A 16,096-nucleotide genomic window follows, 5' to 3' on the forward strand; every position below is an offset into this window, starting at 1 on the left:
ATTTATCATACAAGTTTAGTCAGGTATTCCTTGAAACTTACAATATGAATATAACGTGAGCACCCATTACATACCATGGGCCATTCTGGGTGTGGGGTAGTATAGGGACAAAAAACACTCTCCTTGCTCTCAAAGAGCTTACCATCTGGTGGAGATAAGTACAGTATAGTGTAATAAGTGCTATGGGATAGTGTTCAGAGGTCATAGGGTGAGAAGGGCACAAACGAAGGATACTAATTCTAGGCTGCCCAGGAGAAGACAGTGGTCAGGAGAGGCTGCCGCGTTGTGAAAGACTAGCAGGAGGATGACAGGTTGGGGTAGGAGAGGGAAGAGGTGTTTCTTTCTGGAGTGAAAGTGAAATGGCACTGAGAAGTAGGAGAGAATGGTCTTTTGGAACAACCACAACTATTTCAGCATGACATGAACAAAGTTTCGGAGGAGGGGCTAGTAAAGTGAAGTTGGAAAGACTGGAAGGCCAAGATTATGAAACTGAATGCTAAGGAGTTTGGTTTTACTATGAAAGCATGATGATCTCCTGAACATTTGTCAGCAAAGAAGTACCTGTTCAAATATACATTAAGAATGGGCACTCTGGTAAGAGGTAGGAAATCAGGGATACTGGCCAACTGACACTTTGGTGATTTTTTTTTTCTCAGTGGACTCCTAAATCTAGGAAGAAATGTTGCCAATTCACTTATCTAAAAATTAGAACCGTAACAGATATTTTAACATCTTTTACATTCATTAAAGAAGAAATTTAGCTAGGTATTAAAAAAATTAGTTTCTATCACAATTATCAGTGCTTCAGTTACATTAGATGAAAAATCCACACAGTTAAGTTTGTAGTTTGTAATTCAAACTAGAGGTGTTTGTCTTACTGCATCCAAACTATTATATATGTTGAAAATGTTTGTTCTCAGTTTTTAACACAGATTCAATGGGAAGTGTCATAGATACAATTGTTAGTATATACATGCAAATGTTATGAAGCATCACTAGTTTACAGAATTCAAAAGAAAAAAAAAAACAAGAAAAATTTAATGATTTTGCATTTTATTCCAATGGTTATTGGTCAAGTCCGAGAAGAGTTTTACAAGGATTCATTGAACTATCAACTCTAAGATTTTTTTGAAACAAAGGAATAACTGCCAATTATCCAATAACCAATGATAAAAACATGGCACATGGATACATGTTCCCTCACCAATATCACACTGTATATGAGTATACTGAATTTGAAACTTCAAGGATAGTCAGTTTACTTATAAAGTAGTTGGAAAAGTTAAGGTCATTCATGTTGAAACTGAAACTTCTAACATACAAATAAATAATGATTTTACACATTTCCCTAATATGATCAATATGCAAATTTTAACTGCAACTGGCAATTTTATAAAATGTCTGCAAAAAAGCTGAAGAATTTCTTGTTGATACTGATAATCTTCCTTTTCAATTTATTCAGTATCCTTGTGAATCTCATGTTAATAATACTAGGCTGACACAAGAGTAAGTGAATTTACTTAGACAGATAGTTTTCAAACTCATAAGTTTCTGCATCAAAGTTAAATAAGCTCTTCTTTTAAAAAATGGATAAATTTTGTCAAGTTGGATGTGGCTATTAAAGAAAAAATTTTTTTTATATTTGACTCAGTTATTGGAAGACTTATAAGTAGGTATGGAACACTTGGATATGTAAATCTAGTTTTCAGTTGTAAAATTTATAAAATCTTAATATAGACGAAGCAGATAGACATTTAAGATGAGCCATAACACTACTGTATAACTGTATATAAAATAGATAAACAACAAGGTCCTACTATATACTATAGGGTACTACATTTAAAATATCTTGTAATGACTTACAGTGGAAAAGAATCTGGAAAGAGTATATATATATATATGTACTCATATATATTTTTATATATACATGGAAACACATACCTGAACCATTTTGCTATATATCAGACACTAACACAACACTGTAAATCAACTACTTCAATTAAAAATGTGCTTAAGTGTAAAATACATACCAGATTTCAGATAATTAGTATGAAAATATCTCATTAACTTTTACTGATATTATATCGAAATGTTTAATATTTTATATATTATGTGTTAAACTATATTATTAAATTTACTTATTTTTGGTCTTGTTATTTAAATGTGGCTACTAGAATATTTAAAATTATAGCTGTGTCTCACATTGTACTTCTATTGGGCAGTGCTGTACAGAAGCTGAAAGGGAGATTTGTACTATTCATCAATTTATTAGGGAAGCATTATCACACAGGAGGTGGTGAAGTCACAGAAACAGAAAAGCATGGATATAAAGAAAGGAGAGATTTTTAAGAGAGAAGACAATTAAAAGAGAGACAAAAATAATCATAATAAAGCTAGTATCTATATATCAAGTCACTGTGATAAGTGGTGTCTGTAGATGAATCCAGGGAATTTGACCTCAGTGGCAACTCTCTTAACTACTGTACAGATTACTTTTTCAAGAAGGTTCACTGTGAAGACAAGAAATGAGATTTTGTAGCACCTAACAAGAAACTTAGACCAAAAGAATATTTTTTTTTGTTTGCCATGTTTCTTAGGATATCATAGTATTTTACTGTGTTCAATATTAGCTACCGTACCAAAGGGGGTCTCTGTATTCAAGGTATAAATTATTAAGACAGGGAGGAAACAGTACTGATGTTTATGAAATATGTAACTTGAAAGAAACTGAGAGATAAGTTAAATTAAGTATAAAATACATGGAAATTAGGGTTTCCCAGGTGCTGCAGTGATAAAGAATCCACCTGCCAATGCAGGAAACATATGAGATGTGGGTTCAATCCCTGGGTCTGGAAGATCCTCTGGAGGAGGAAATGGCACCCCTCTCCAGTATTCTTGTCTAGAAAATTTCCTGGACAGAGGAGCCTGACAGGCTACAGTCCATGGGGTCGCAAAGAGACACAGTTTGAGAACACACACACACACACACACCAATTATCAGTTAGAAATATTTTCTAGTCAGTAAAATCGTTAGATAAATGTAACAAAGCATCTGCAGAGACATCAATTAAATTACCTATCAATTTTAAATGACTCTGATTACTAACACCTAGATGCAATAAAGAGAATATTATGTATTAGTCTATTTTAATCTAAGGAGTCTATCCAAATTGATATCTTTCTTTCCAAAATTATTTTGGCACATGGCATTTTTCACTGAACCACCTCCAAAACAATAATCATTGAAGGGCCATTTAGAACCCATCCTCTGAATCAGAATCTCTGGGAATGGAAACTTGGAATTTGTATTTTTAAAACCTCCTCAGCTGATTCTAACAGAAAGCCAGCATCAAAAATAACTGTCTTGATCACATGATACAATTCTTACTTTTACAGCATGTAAAACTGTTATCTATAGTGAGTATATGTCTTTTATCCCAAGAAGAAATAACTTCCTCAAAGATATAAAATATGCCCACTGAAGACACTAGCCTAAAGCTAGTATTTATTGAGAATCTGTCAGATTCTCAATAAATACTTAATTAAATCAAATGCTATTTTCCTTCTTGGTTGTAATGTATTTTATGATATTTTGGAAAATTACAACTAAAGATCCAAACCTTTGAAAAATGCCAAAACAAACTCATAATGTTGTTAAAGTTCTTTAGTATAAACAGTTCGGATAGTTTAAACACCCAATTAATGTCCAGTTGGATTTAACTCAACAAACTTATATCATTTTTCAATCACTAGTTAGGAAGACTCAGTGTGCTTTTTAAAAAATATACCCACTGTCTGAGATAACTAAACATTATTTCCTCAAAAAGAGGAACATAGTACACATTAAACTGGTGAAATGAAAAGTAGACATTTCCCTGAAAAATAGTCACATGTGTATAGTATAATACACATATATATTTGGTCCAAAATCTAGTAAAGTAATGGACCTGGGAAGCTTATTTTAATCATCTCTCAGTAAGTAACTATATCAATCTAGTTTTATGCAGTGTAAAAGAATTTTGTAAGCTTGCAGAAAGTTCACCATCCTTTCTGAATTTTGTAAGCTTATAGAAAGTTCACCACCTTTTCTAAATTTATCAGAATAAATAGACCACAGAAGAATTAGAGTAAGTAGCCTGAAGAAGTATAACATAGTTCAACAACATATATTACACTCCCACTTGGATACTAGTACTTGCTTTGACTCATACTACTGATTTGGATGAATTACTAAGATCCTGAATTATATTAATTTTCCAAAAAGGTCTTAACTCTTTCCTTTATTAAGTATAAAATGTATGCTTCAGAAAGATCCTAGCTTGTCAACCTTCCAATGCTTGTAGTGGCATATCTCCAAGTATACATTTCCTGCTCCTTTCCATTGAACTGACTCATCCTTCTAGATTGACTGAATGTTTTATCTCAATGTTCTGTTGGTCTGTTTCTAATTCTCTGCCTCTCCAAGGACTCTAGACTGCCCCCACCCATCATCAACTTGGGTCTAATTTCACAACTCCTTTGAATCTGAAATTGCATGACTGATAGTAGTTACCACATAAAGTTGCCAAATGGCTTAAACTGGGAAGCTTTGTTTCTAAGAATGAGAGAGAACAAAAATGTTCCTAAAGAAATAGGCTCTGGCTTTGAAGAAAATAGGATAGGACACACGTTTAACAGAAGTATAAGACATCTTAATTCTTCCAGGTGCCTCTGAATCGTGATAAGAAAACTAGGTCAGATGATGACCACAGGCAGACACAGGGGAGGATGCACTGAAAGTGAGGGCCCTGCTAGCTGTCACAGGAGATTGAAGGGAGAGGAAGACAACAACAACTTGGAGTTGTTCTGTACTCAGAAAGGTGACTGAGGGGGAGAATTTCATAAAATGGTCCTTGATATAGCTTCACTACTGGGTTTCCCAGGTGGCACTAGTGGTAAGAACCTGCTTGCCAGTGCAGGAGACGTAAGAGATGCAGGTTCGATTTATTGGTTGGGAAGATCCCCTGGGCGTGGCAACCCACTCCAGTATTCTTGCCTGTAGAATCGCATGGACAGAGGAGCTTGGTGGTCTACAGTCCAAAGGGTCACAAAGAACTGGACATGGCTGAAGCGACAGCACACATGCACACAGCTTCATGGGTGAGACTATATATATAATGGCTGGACAGAGGTTTACACTGTGAGGGGTTCACCAAACACAGAGCTGTTAACAAATATGGATGCTTCTAGATTCACAAAAACAGTTAGTTGTACACCCTACACTAGAGAATAAATTCACTTCTGAGAATACCAGGAGTTCATTCTGGTTTACAGAAACCCTTGATTACTTATGAAATCATTTGTTTTCCCATAAATGTTGGGGCAATTCAGATTAATATGAAGTTTCCACCAAGAACTTGTAAACTCTTATAAACCATGCAATGGTTAGAGGCTGAACTTTCAATAATGTTTTAGAATTAAAGTACAGAACTGGGCATGGAAAAACAGACTGGTTCCAAATATGAAAAGGAGTACGTCAAGGCTGTATATTGTCACCCTGCTTATTTAACTTATATGCAGAGTACATCATGAGAAACGCAGGGCTGGAAGAAACACAAGCTGGAATCAAGATTGCCGGGAGAAATATCAATAACCTCAGATATGCAGATGACACCACTCTTGTGGCAGAAAGTGAAGAAGAACTAAAAAGCCTCTTGATGAAAGTGAAAGTGGAGAGCGAAAAAGTTGGCTTAAAGCTCAACATTCAGAAAACGAAGATCATGGCATCTGGTCCCATCACTTTGTGGCAAATAGATGGGGAAACAGTGGAAACAGTGTCAGACTTTATTTTCTGGGGCTCCAAAATCACTGCAGATGGTGACTGCAGCCATGAAATTAAAAGACGCTTACTTCTTGGAAGAAAAGTTATGACCAACCTAGATAGCATATTGAAAAGCAGAGACAGTACTTTGCCGACTAAGGTCCGTTTAGTCAAGGCTATGGTTTTTCCTGTGGTCATGGATGGATGTGAGAGTTGGACTGTGAAGAAGGCTGAGCGCCGAAGAATTGATGCTTTTGAACTGTGGTGTTGGAGAAGACTCTTGAGAGTCCCTTGGACTGCAAGGAGATCCAACCAGTCCATTGTGAAGGAGATCAGCCCTGGGATTTCTTTGCAAGGAATGATGCTAAAGCTGAAACTCCAGTACTCTGGCCACCTCATGCAAAGAGTTGACTCACTGGAAAAGACTCTGATGCTGGGAGGGATTGGGGGCAGGAGGAGAAGGGGATGACCGAGGATGAGATGGCTGGATGGCATCACCAACTTGATGGACATGGGTCTGAGTGAACTCCAGGAGTTGGTGATGGATAGGGAGGCCTGGCGTGCTGCGATTCATGGGGTCGCAAAGAGTCGGACACGACTGAGGGACTGAACTGAACTGAACCATAGAATACCATATCCTGCAGTTGGATTTCCGAGATTACTCCAAGGAGTTCCATGAGAAATGGCAATGCATAAACAAACCAACTCATAATTCTGGATATCTATTAATTTTTACTAATCCTAGGCAAGGTGGCAACATCACTATCTTTGTTAATAGAACATGTAACATAAAGAATAAATAGATTCATGTTTCTTTGAACTAGATCTTGTTCAAAATATTAGCACATCTCTATAATCTTTACCCACAAAGTTAATGTCATTGAGAGCCACAAAAATTGAAAAACTATGTTCTTTGTAAAGCTTGACAATTTAAAGTAACTTAATTAAATTGAAAATTGAGCTAAAGTTGTATCTTGGTACCTTAAGGAGAATGCCAAATGTCACCAAAATGAGTGAATTCTGTCAAAACCACAGATTAAAAATGAAATGTTAAATAGGTAAATTAAAATGAAGATTCTACTTTGCTTTAAAAAATAAAGTGAAACAAGTTAACACAATGTAAGAATCATGATAGAGTCTCACCAAAGCCTCCATGTTTTTTAAAAACATGTTTTCAGCAAAGGATTAGGATTGAAAGCATGCCGAACTCTGACTTGTTTTTAGTTGAGAAATCCAAAAACTTTTAAAACTTAAAAGCATAATATAGTCTTTTCATACTAGATAGGTAATAAATGTTCCTAAGAGTCCAAGCCACTCATAAATGTGCACTATAATTTATTTTTCCAGATTCCTTTCAGTGTTTGTGACTGAAAAGTTACTCATCCTCCAAATTCTGTAGTCAGGCCCATACAGATTGTTTTGGTAAAATATAAAGCTTTATATCAAAAATGAAATGCTTTAGTGTTATTCTAGGTCTTTCCTTAGCCAAATGTTTTCCAAGATGCTACTTTTAAACGACCTGAATATTAGGTATGTAATTTCACTGAAATTTCATGGGCTATATAAAGAAGATTGAGAATGGGTTTTTTAATTGATAAGCTAATATAGTTGAAAATAAAAGAAACCTGAATCATTGTTTTTGGAACGTACTTAAAAATTTATTTAAAAAAATATATTCCTTGTAGAGCTTCCCTTTTACTCAGCAGTGCTATTCTTGAAATGGTTTCTAATCACTATGAATTACAAGAAAAAGACTGGAATTGACTTGAATTAATACAGGAGCTTATATTGGTGCAAATTTGATAAAGATAATTATGCAAGGAATACTGAAAGATTATTATGTGAAACAACTGTAAAGAGATTCAACTTACAACAAATCAATTAACATCATAAAGACTGAGGAGATCTAACATGAAAAAGGTAAATTCAGTAGCAAAGTTTTCAAAGAAAAATATGCTTTCTTGTTTCTTTAAACAAGGTTATTATTCATCCATTTTAAAATACAAGTACAAAGAACATGTACTGACACTTTGTTGAGTAAATGAACAAAAGCACTCAGCCCACATATGTTAACATACCAGTGTGCTGGTGCTGGGTCCAGGGTTGCAAGAGTTGAAGTTACTAAGGAATATGTTCACATTTTTGGAGGGTGAGATTTTTTGTTTAATAGTTCATTATTTTTCACTCAGTGTGAGTTAATCTGACCTCCATTATAATATGAAAATAACGAGTTATCAATCTCTTCCCAAACTTTTCAACATAGCTAATGTTAAATATCTCTGTTTGGTACTAGATAGTTACTCTGTGAAAATTCCCTTTCAAATTCTAAATGTATTTTCTCTATTATCTCTAATTACTTAGAGAATGTCACAGATTATAATTAATAATTTGTCCCTATGACACTAGCAACAGAGGACTTGCTAAACTCTGTAGGTTCAAATGGAAGACTGGGAAATTTCTGTAAACTTAAACAGGAAGCAAAAAAGATCTTCAGGATCCAGATAATCACGATGATGTAATCACTCATATAGAGCAAGACATGCTGGAATGTGAAGTCAAGTGGGCCTTAGGAAGCATCACTACGAACAAAGCTAGTGGAGGTGATGGAATTCCAGTTGAGCTATTTCAAATCCTAAAAGATGATGCTGTGAAAGTGCTGCACTCAATATGCCAGCAAATTTGGAAAACACAGCAGTGGCCACAGAACTGGAAAAGGTCAGTTTTCATTCCAATCCTACAGAAAGGCAATGCCAAAGAATGCTCAAACTACCACACAATTGCACTCATCTCACATGCTAGTAAAGTAATGCTCAAAATTCTCCAAGCCAGGATTCAGCAATATGTGAACTGTGAACTTTCTGATGTTCAAGCTGGTTTTAGAAAAGGCAGAGGAACCAGCGATCAAATTGCTAACATCCGCTGGATCATGGAAAAAGCAAGACAGTTCCAGAAAAACATCGATTTCTGCTTTATTGACTATGCCAAAGCCTTTGACTGTGTGGATCACAAGAAACTGTGGAAAATTCTGAAAGAGATGGGAATACCAGGCCACCTGACCTGCCTCTTGAGAAGACTGTATGCAGGTCAGGAAGCAACAGTTAGAACCGGACATGGAACAACAGACTGGTTCCAAATAGGAAAAGGAGTATGTTAAAGCTGTATATTGTCACCCTGCTTATTTAACGTCTATGCAGAGTACATCATGAGAAATGTAGGGCTGGATGAAGCCCAAGCTGGAATCAAGATTGCCAGGAGAAATATCAATAACCTCAGATACAGATAACACCATCCTTATGGCAGAAAGTGAAGAATTAGAGAGCTTCTTGATGAAAGTGAAAGAGTAGAATGAAAAAGTTGACTTAAAGCTCAACATTCAGAAAACTAAGACCATGGCATCTGTTCCCATCACTTCATGGGAAATAGATGGGGAAACAGTGGAAACAGTGACTGACTTTTATTTTTCTGGGCTCCAAAATCACTGCAGATGGTGGCTGCAGCCATGAAATTAAGATGCTTACTCCTTGGAAAAAAGTTATGACCAACCTAGACAGCATAATAGAAAGTAGAGACATTACTTTGCTGACTAAGGTCCGTCTAGTCAAGGCTATGATTTTTCCAGTAGTCATGCATGGATGTGAGAGTTGGACCATAAAGAAAGCTGAGTGCCAAAGAATTGATGCTTTTGAACTGTGGTGTTGGAGAAGACTCTTGAGAATCCCTTGGACTGCAAGGAGATCCAGCTGGTCCATCCTAAAGGAGATCAGTCCTGAATATTCATTGGAAGGACTGATGCTGAGGCTGAAACGCCAGTACTCTGGCCACCTGATGCGAAGAATTGACTCATTTGAAAAGACCCTGATGTTGGGAAAAATTGAAGGTGGGAGGAGAAAGGGACAACTGAGGATTAGACGGTTGGATGGCATCACCGACTCAATGGACATGAGTTTAAACTCTGGGAGTTGGTGATGTATAGGGAGGCCTGACGTGCTGCCGTCCATGGGGTCACAAAGAGTTGGACACGACTGAGCGACTGAATTGAACTGAACTGAAACAGAAAGCAACTGCTGTCATTTGGATCTTGGAGCTCACAGCCATGCTTCTCTTAATTGCATTCTAACAGCTTAAATCTTTTGTTGTTTTTAGCAAATATCATAAACATGGATCATTACATAGTTTCTCAATATTAAAGGAAAAATTATTCCTATCATCAATTCATTTTGTCCAAGAGACAAATTACATGCTGAAAGAAAAGCTTCATTTCTTAAAGGGATTTCTGTGTTTATGCTCAAAACCAATACAATAAAGTAATTAACCTCCAACTAAAATAAATTTATAAAAGAAAAAAAAGTTGAGGCCACGAGCATCTCATGAGATAACAGTGGCATAGAATAAACACATTAGAAAGAATGGGGTTGCATTTAATTCCTCCAAAAGCTTTTCTTTTCACAAGTTATTTTCTTTCAAATGACTAATTTTGAGAAGGAAACTTTTGAGTAACCATGTGACTCCAAAATATTTTTCAGTCAACATGTTCAATAATTATTTACTGCAAAGGATGGAAATTTCAATATGCTAGGAAGAATAAGAAAGGGTTGTCTGAAAATGAATTGAGGGAGTGGTTAATGAACTTTGTGTTAATATCATTGATTATTTTTTAAAAATCTTTGAATCAGGCAAGCACTATACAGATGATGCTAGGAATTTTCTTACAAATACAGGTATTTGGTTATGGGAACTATAGCTCTGAATCATTTTAGAATTCAAAGGCCCTAGGTAGTTTTGCCTCAGGTATCTCTTCACCTAATTTGAAATTCAAATGTATGAAACTTCCAAAGCTAAATATGACAAATTAGACACGGTCTGTGAAGTTACCATTTAATGAGCTATGAACCTAGACTTTCATCTCCCCAGGAATAATTTCTTTATTACTTTTTTGTATTTTATTACAATAAAGCACCATCTGACCTTCAGGTATGATAATTAAGCTTCCAAAAATGTTATAAATTTAGAGTGAAAATAGTTCTCTGTGTATTCAGGAATATACTCATGATCAGTATAAAAGATTACTTAATATTTAAAGACAGTTAAATTATACAGAGAATCAGCAATATTACAAAGCATTTTTCTCTTCCCTTCCTCTCCTATTTCCCATCTCAATTTGATTTGTGTCTCATAACAATTTATCATCACTCATACTCCTAAATATATGAAAGAGGAGCAAAACTAAAAAACATTTTTGTAACCTACAACTGGGAAAGAGAGAACTCTTTCAGTAAGACTTCTTCTAGGAGCTGTCAATAATGGGATCTTATACACTAAAACCTGTGACTCATTGTCTTGCTTTACCTTTTCTGGGGGTAGATATTCATGTACTTTCTCATATACTTGGCTTATGATATGAAAAAAGTTTTAAGTGAAAAATCAGAATGTAGAACAATCTAACATCTGAATTGCCGGTGAATTGCTATTTTTTTAAAAATACTACAACTATGTAATAATTTTTTAAAAATCTTAGATCTTGTATACCCATGGCTGATTCATGTCAATGTATGGCAAAACCACTACAATATTGTAAAGTAATTAGCCTCCAATTAAAATAAATAAATAAATTTTAAAAATCTTAGCTCTTTGAGAACTTTAAGAGATGAAGTTCATAGATGGAGCAGAGGACAGGAAGTACAACTGTAAAGTGACCTTTAACCTGACCATATATGACCTTTAAATAATGTTCAGAGGAAGCAGAAAAATCATTAGAATCACCATCATCCAATAATCAGAGAAGGCAATGGCACCTCACTTCAGTACTCTTGCCTGGAAAACCCCATGGACGGAGGAGCCTGGTAGGCTGCAGTCCATGGGGTTGCTAAGAGTAGGACACGACTGAGTGACTTCACTTTCACATTTCACTTTCATGCATTGGAGAAGGAAATGGCAACCCACTCCAGTGTTCTTGCCTGGAGAGTCCCAGGGACGACGGAGCCTGGTGGGCTACCGTCTGTGGGGTCGCAGAGTCGGAAACGACTGAAGTGACTTAGCAGCAGCAGCAGCAGCAACATCCAATAATAATAATAATAACAATACTAATATCACTAATAAGAAGAACAGGAATAAGAAGAAACCTTCTTGCTACTGTTAGTAGAAATTTGTTAGAGGTCTCTTGATATCTATTCTTCCCTTCTGTATTTCCACTGGACTGCAACCCCCAGTTAAAGGTATATTTGATACTGTCCCCTGCAGCTTCTGTGACAAAGGAATTAAGTTCTGCTTGTCGGAAGGTGAACAGAAGTGATGAGGGCCACTTTCAGAGCCGTGTCATGCCCTTCAAAGGAGTGGGCATGCTTCTTGACCCTATACCCATCATGCTGTGACGACATGGCCCCCAGATATGGAAGCTATGTGCTGTACACAGAGAACCACTCCACCAGCCCTAGACCATCTACCTCCAGATTGCTTCATTACTGAGAAATAAATACACTTCTAGTCATTTATGCCACCTGAAGTTTAAGTATATGCCAAAGAAGCTTAGTCTATATTCTAACTAAAAGAGTTATTTCTTGTGGGCTTGGGAATGTGTCCCTTTTGGAAAGGGTATCCTCAAAGGTCTGTCTAGTCAAAGCTATGGTTTTCCCAATGGTAATGTATGAATGTGAGAGTTGGACAATAAAGAAAGCTGAGCGTTGAAGAATTGGTGCTTTTGAACTGTGTTGTTAGAGAAGACTCTTGAGAGTTCCTTGGACTGCAAGGAGTTCAAAGCAGTCCATCCTAAAGGAAATCAATCCTGAATATTCATTGGAAGGACTGATGCTTAAGCTGAAAATACAATACTTTGGCCACCTGATGCCAAGAACTGACTCCTTGGGAAAAGACCCTGATGGTGGGAAAGATTGAAGGCAGGAGGAGAAGAGCATAATAGAGGACAAGATGGTTGGATGGCATCATCAACTCGATTGACATGAGTTTGAGCAAGCTCAAGGGGTTGTTGATAGACCTAAAAGCCTGGCGTGCTGCAGTCCATGGGTTGCAAAGAGTCAGACACGACTGAGAGACTGAACTGAAGTGATCCTCTCTGTATCTCAGACATAATTCTAAAGGCCAGAATGGAAATTAGACTTGACAAGACTGTGAACTCCTGTGAGCAGAGACTCAATTTGTATATCTCTGCACCCCCATGCCTACCAACATCTGGCACACAGTTGCTCCAAAAATGTTAGATGATTGGTTATGGATAACATCAGTAAGATATTATTGCTCAAACCATTGCTGTTAGAAACTTCTAATGTTCTCCTCTGTTCCCTCCCCTCTTAGTTACTTGTACATATGTCAGCATCTTCATTTTATCTTTTCACTTTCCTTTATGTTCAGTTCAGTTCAGTCGCTCAGTCGTGTCCAACTCTTTGCGACCCCATGAATCGCAGCACGCCAGGCCTCCCTGTCCATCACCATCTCCCAGAGTTCACTCAAACTCACGTCCATCGAGTCGGTGATGCCATCCAGCCATCTCATCCTCGGTCATCCCCTTCTCCTCCTGCCCCCAATCCCTCCCAGCATCAGAGTCTTTTCCAGTGAGTCAACTCTTTGCATGAGGTGGCCAGAGTACTGGAGTTTCAGCTTTAGCATCATTCCTTCCAAAGAAATCCCAGGGCTGATCTCCTTCACAATGGACTGGTTGGATCTCCTTGCAGTCCAAGGGACTCTCAAGAGTCTTCTCCAACACCACAGTTCAAAAGCATCAATTCTTTGGCACTCAGCTTTCTTCACAGTCCAACTCTCACATCCATCCATGACCACAGGAAAAACCATAGCCTTGACTAGATGGACCTTAGTCGGCAAAGTAATGTCTCTGCTTTTCAATATGCTATCTAGGTTGATCATAACTTTTCTTCCAAGCAGTAAGAGTCTTTTAATTTGATGGCTGCAGTCACCATCTGCAGTGATTTTGGAGCCCCAAAAGATAAAGTCTGACACTGTTTCCACTGTTTCGCCATCTATTTGCCACAAAGTGATGGGACCAGATGCCATGATCTTCGTTTTCTGAATGTTGAGCTTGAAGCCAACTTTTTCACTCTCCACTTTCACTTTCATCAAGAGACTTTTTAGTTCCTCTTCACTTTATGCCATGAGTGGTGCCATCTGCATATCTGAAGTTATTGATACTTCTCCCAGCAATCTCAGTTCCAGCTTGTGTTTCTTCCAGCCCAGCATTTCTCATGATGTACTCTGCATAGACGTTAAATAAGCAGGGTGACAATATACAGCCTTGACGTACTCCTTTCCTATTTGGAACCAGTCTGTTGTTCCATGTCCAGTTCTAACTGTTGCTTCCTGACCTGCATACAGGTTTCTCAAGAGGCAGGTCAGGTTTTCTGGTATTTCCATCTCTTTCAGAATTTTCCACAGTTTCTTGTGATCCACACAGTCAAAGGCTTTGGCATAGTCAATAAAGCAGAAATCGATGTTTTTCTGGAACTCTCTTGCTTTTTTGATGATCCAGTGGATGTTGGCAATTTGATCTCTGGTTCCTCTGCCTTTTCTAAAACCAGCTTTAGCTAAGGATAAATTGTACAATTCACCTTTTATAAAATAGATGTAGGGCAGCTAACCTTTGTTAGCAATCAAACAAGACAGTAACATGTAGAAAGGTAATATCAAATCAGGATAGGGAAAATAGATCCAGTGGAGATAAATATGCAAGATGCATACTCTGATGTCTTAAGTTTGGTTCTGAAACTAAAAAGTTACATAAGTTGAAGAGTTTATACAAAAAAAGCACACACATTGCTCAGAAGAGGGGTACTTATTTCACATATAGAGGCTTAAAAGTTTCTCCTGTGGTTTTTTAGAAAGGGTACACTGAGCAATGCAATGAACATCATTTAAAATAATATTCATCCAACCATGAATTGAGTAGGGATGTTCCTAATAAAGTCCAAAATGCAATGCAAAAGAAGTGCACAATGTTTAAGTATGATTGTAAAAACCGTTCTGGGGATATAGGAGATGAATGTTGGCTGGCAATTAAAGAAATAAAAGTAATTAGACAATCTGGGAAAGGTACACCTGTTCTACATGGGTCATTCATTCCTTCAACTAATCTCTGAGTACCTACTAAGTGCCAGACACTGTGTCAGATTCCTGGAATGTAAAAATGACCCAATATCTGCTTGACCAAGGGTTTCAAAGTGCAGGAGGAAATACATATAGAAGTTAACACATGACAATGCAATAAGGTAAACTAACTTTAATTCATAAGTACAAGGTGGATTAGGGATAGAAATACAAATGATGGGGGAGGAGAGATTTAAACTGTATCTTTAAAGATGAGTGCAACTTCGTCAGTAATATGAGAAGCAGATTCTGGGGAAAGAAACTGGCTTAGACAGGATGGCATGTTTGGTTAAGGCTGAAGTAGAGAGTTTGCTATTAGGTGAGGGTGGGGAGGATGAAGAGAGCCTACATGCAGAGATAAGCTGGAAAGAGAGGTAGGGTCAGATCATGGAGGGTCTTGAAAGCAGGTTCAACACAGCAAATGGAGGCAGTTACAGGAATTGATGCTGGGAGGAAAAAATTAGGTTTTTATTGAAGAACACTTTCATAGATGTATGGAAGACTTGAACCAAAGATACAGCTATAGGTACACAAAGAAAAGAACTGGTTTAAGAGATATTAAAAAGATAAAATAAATTGGTCTTAGACACACTAAGTGTACACATGGATGAAAGAATGAGGAAATAAATATTACTTAGGTCTCTGTTTCGTGACTGGGTTGAAAATGTCACTGACCAGAACTGCAATAAAGGAGACCAATTTGGAGGAAATGTCAAATTCATTTTAGTATATACTGAATTCAAGGTATCTATGGAATCTAAATGTCAGTGTCTAGTAAGAATAAAAATGTGTGCATGTATGCTAAGTCACTTCAGTCGTGTCCAGCTGTTTGGGACACTATTGACTGTAGTCCACCAGGCTCCTCTGTCCATGGGATTCTCTAGGCAAGAATACTGGAGTGAGTCACCATGCCCTCCTCCAAGGGATCTTCCCACCAAGGAATCAAACCCATGTCTCTTAAGCCTCCTGCACTTGCAGGTGGCTTCTTTACTGCTAGCGCCTCCTGGAAAGCTCAACAATAACAATCAGTCAGTTCAGTCACTCAGTCGTGTCTGACTCTTTGCGACCCCATGAACCGCAACACTCCAGGCCTCCCTGTCCATCACCAGCTCCCAGAGTCCACCCAAACCCATGTCCGTTGAGTTGGTGATGTCATCCAACCATCTCACCCTCTGTTATCCCCTTTTCCTC

General features: G+C 37.4%; 1 protein-coding gene across 1 annotated transcript in view; it reads right to left on the bottom strand.

The window, feature by feature from the left end:
• The window catches only part of RELN (reelin), a 557,548-nt gene that overhangs the window by 295,537 nt on the left and 245,915 nt on the right, over positions 1–16,096 (bottom strand). The window lies entirely within an intron of this gene.

This window comes from Oryx dammah, unplaced genomic scaffold (assembly GCF_014754425.2).
Source record: "Oryx dammah isolate SB20612 unplaced genomic scaffold, SCBI_Odam_1.1 HiC_scaffold_18, whole genome shotgun sequence".
NCBI lineage: Eukaryota > Metazoa > Chordata > Mammalia > Artiodactyla > Bovidae > Oryx > Oryx dammah.